Genomic DNA, 4,429 nt, shown 5'->3' with positions numbered 1-4,429 from the left:
GTTAAAGGGCACCAGTCCTTTAAGTCACATGGAATTCAAGTCAACCAAATGGGGAGGGGTTTGATACAATGACAGGAGGTGCAATAACAATGGCCACCCTCTTCTTTGTCTGCACCTCTGTGATAAGCAGCAATAAGCCATCAGAGCATAGATCCCCAATATTGAGTAGATAGGGCTTTTTTTTCCTTTCATATCTACTCTGGCTTCCACAAGCCGCTGGCAAGTTGCTCCAGGGACATGAGCTACCTGTTATGGGCTAGAGGTGAGTGAAGGGTTGTGCTAAATGCTGAAATTGACTGAAATTAACTGCAATTGACTATTCAAGTCTTCCCTCTGGAAGCTGCAAGCCTTCAGTAGACTCCAGAATTGCAAAAGAGTGACATGAGACAGATTCTGCCATTTCAATTGTCATCTAGTTGGGGATTCAGATTCCTCATTCTTCTTATTTACCATCTTCCCAGAACCCTCTGAGGCTGGAAGAGTTTTGAGGTTCATGATAGAAACAGCCTAGACTGTCTTTAAGAGACTGTTGCTAGAAATATAAATGATCAAGTTGTTCCTGGTGAGGTCTCAGAGGGAAATGAGAAACATGTTATTGGAAACTGGAGGAAAAGTGATCTTTGTTATGAAGTGGCAGAGAGGTTGGCTGAATTGTGTTTTGCTGCTTTGAGAGAATTATAGCTTACAAGTGATGAACTCAAATATTAAGCTAAGGAGATTTTTAAGCAGTGTTGAAAGTGTGACCTGGTTTCTCCTTGCTGCTTATAGTAAACTGTGAGAGAAAAGAAATAAGTTGCAGAAGGAATTGTGAACCAATATTTGAAGATCTGGAAAATTCTCAGCCTTATCCATATGACAAAAACTGAGAATGTATGCTATGGAGAGAAAAAGAGTGTGACTGGACAACCACTGGCTAAATTATATGTGTGACTTGTAGATTCAATCAACCATCTCAGCAGAAATGCTGCCAGCTTGAACTGAAGAGGACAGAGATAGAATGAAATGTAGGAAGATAGTCCCACTTCCGCGATTCTATAGGTTATGCGTGGAAGTATTTTACTGACTTCACTTCATGATATATCCCCAATTTGTTTACCTCTCCACTTCCACTGCTATTACTCTAGCCCTACCTAAAGTCGTCTTTTGCTGGAATGACTTTAGCAGGCTCATAAATATACTTTATGCTTACACCTTGTCTCTCACCCATCTTGATCCATTCTTTTTTTTTTTTTTAACGTTTATTTATTTATTTTGAGAGAGAGAGAGAGAGAGAGAGAGCAAGCACAAGTGGGGAGGGGCAGAGAGCGAGAGGGAGAGAGAGAATCCCAAACAGGCTCCTCATTGTCAGTGCAGAGCTCTGAACATGGGGCTCAATCTCATGAACATGACCTGAGCTGAAACGAAGAGCTGGATGCTTAAAAAACTGAGCCACTCAGGTACCACTTGATCCATTCTTTATGCAGCAGCCAGGATACTCTTTTATGAATGTATATCATATCAATCATATCATATCATTTTCCTGCCTGAAACACCTTGATGTCTTCTCATCATGTGTTGTATAAACCATGGCCTCTAAGGTTATATACGTGGGTGCCTCTTTGGCAAAATCTCTTACCATCTTTCCCACCTTGCCTCTGCCTCAGCCACACCAGCTTTTATCCTTGTGGTTGTTATTCTTCAAATAAGCCAGGCTTCCTTCTGCCTCAGGGCCTTTGCATTTTCTGTTTCCTCTGCCTAGAAAGTGCTTTACCCAGAAGTTCATATCTAGATTTTTTTTCTTCAAAATTAGTTCTTAGCCCAAATATCACTTCCTCAGAGAGGGCTTCCTGGACCATTAGGTATTTTTCATCTTATTTTACAGTTGGGAAGAGAAAGATTCAGGAAGTTGAACAGTATGTCTGGGGCCATGTTGCTAGAGAGTGTTGTGGAACTCTGGATGAGAGGCAGGGTTGTGGCCCCCTGACTCCAGGCTCTCTCTGCTTAAATACATGGAGTAGAAATACAGGCACCAGTTTCACTCATCCTGAGGAAGCGGGGGGGGGGGGGGGTGGGGGGGGTGGGGGGGGTGGGGGTGGGAGTACTTAAGCCTCTTCTCTTGCCTCTCACTAGGGAAGGCTGCCTGACTCTGAGCCAAGCCAGTGGGATATTGTTTGCATTCCTTCTCTACCTATCTTGGTTTGATTATTATGTGACAAGCAGCTGGCTCTTGGAAGATTAGAACTCATCTTGGGCAAGTGATATGCAGAGTACAGTGGAGCATTCTGAGTGTGAGCCAGACATTAAAAAAAGAAGAAAGAAAAAAAAAACAGCCTCTGTAATGGAGGTGGCCCATGCCATTCTCACTTTGTCATGAAGGCAGACACAACCCCAAACTCCAAAGGTGGCTTAGACACCACACAACTTGCTGGTCCACCTGAAAATCATCTTTCTCCACAGGGCACTAGCTGGTTCCTTGTGCTTCTAACATCAAAGCAGAAAATGCTCACAACATGCATCCCCCCCCCCCATCCCATCACTCAGTCAAGCCTGGGCCAATCACCACACCAGTATAGGCCTGAGACCACTGCCTTGCTCCCCCTCCCCCCTGCTTCCACCTTCCGATCCCCACCTCTTCTGTAAAATACCATCCAAATACCACCTCCTCCAGAAAAATTCCCAGTGTGTTAGCCTTTAGCTTGGATTCTGATGTGATATGTTTTCTCACTCTGTTTCCCAGCCCCACGGGCTTCACCATGTGCTTGGGAGGTTCCCCACTCCCCAGTGCTAGAAACTGGCAGATTGTGACAGGTCTTAAAAACTCACAGGGGCCAGAAGATAAATGGGCAAAGCTGTTGGGATTTTGTCCACAAGGGTAAAAGTGCACAAGTAACAGAGCATTCCTCCACGGGAGGGAAAATCTCTGGCCCCACAAAAGGGGATGAAACTGTGGAGCTTGCCTGCTTTGATGTCCTAAATCCTACTTCAGCTCAGGACTTGTCAGAAGCAGGATAGCTGCTGGCGGATTTTATCCAGCACATTTCTCCATTCCCCCATCATGAGTCACTGGTCTAGAATCAGCAGCCAGGAATGATAGAGCTGTTCAATATCATGGATTCAGGGGCCCTGATCTCGGCAATCATCTTCCGGCACATCTTCGGCTCATTTCAGGCCTCATTGAACTGAAGAAAAAAGAAAGGCCCTTCTGAGCACTGGTGAGGCCAGTACTGCTCGACCTGACTACCCTGGGAAATCTCCAAGGGCATGGCCCCAGTGCCAAGACAGCCAACTACATCCAAGACATATGCTCCCATGAAGGAATTAACTCATACATCCACTCATTCATTCAATCATTCATTTCTTTTTCATTCTTTTTTTAAGGGCCTGATGAGGGCTTGGCACTGATACAGGGATAAGCAAAAATCAGATTGTCTTCATGCTTTTATGGGACTTATTGATCAGTGGAGGAGATAGACAGTGATGAAATAATCACACTAATTAGTGTTTTATCAGGAACTGGAAAATCTCTGTGAAGGACAGGATACAGTCCTCTAACAGTACATTAACAAAGGACACTTGCTGGGAGGAAAGAGGGAATTTGGAGGCTTTTGCTAGGCTCAAGATGACCACTGAAGTTAAGAGGGGCTGACTGGGATAAGAGGGGAGAGTATAAGTGAAGAAGAGTAAAGTAGGTGGAAAGAATTGGCACTTTCCAGGAACTAAAGGAGGACTGTTGTGGCTGAAACAGAGGAGAGGGGAGATGGAACAGTGGGGTGTGACTCTCTAAGGCCTATAAATGGTGATTTCCTGGGGTCTGGGGTTACATCCTGGGCAGCAGACCAGGGGCCTCCCATACAACCACAGTCTTCATCATGGCAAATTAATACCCAGCAGTGGTCATTCTTGACTTACAACATCAACCCCAGCGCTGGTACAGTGCAGGAATTAATGATTGATTATGAGATGGAAATACACCTCACCCACATGGGCGTGAGAGAATGAGCACAGAACACATCACTTCTGAGTGATGGGACACCTTGTTTCATGTATGCTGCTTCCTCGACACAATGCTACATTGAAGTCTGGAATTTTTGCATCCTTTACCAAAGGCCTAGAGGTGTGTTGGGCATATAGTAAGTACTCAGATGATACCCTTGTAGACTGACAGTCTCCCTCCCCTTGTTCTTGCCACTCCCTGTATAGACCTTGATGATAACTTCAGGGTGTGTGTGTGGCAGTCACCTGAATGCATCGGAGAATCCAGAAGACTCGGATCTAGAAGGTCATGAGGGCAGTTCCTCCACATCTATCCAGCACCTTCCAGCTGCCCTCATGGACTTATGCTGTCTCTGTCATTCATCTGCCCATGTTGTGTATTCTTTTGGGGGGTAGTGTTTCTCCCCAGCAGGCTCGGGCACCCTCAGCTATTCTGCACAGCATCTCGGCTGTTTTA

The sequence above is a fragment of the Neofelis nebulosa genome, chromosome 17, assembly GCF_028018385.1.
Source record: "Neofelis nebulosa isolate mNeoNeb1 chromosome 17, mNeoNeb1.pri, whole genome shotgun sequence".
NCBI classification, from domain to species: domain Eukaryota; kingdom Metazoa; phylum Chordata; class Mammalia; order Carnivora; family Felidae; genus Neofelis; species Neofelis nebulosa.
The sequence above is the reverse complement of the archived record's forward strand: the minus strand, read 5'-3'. Positions refer to the sequence as shown.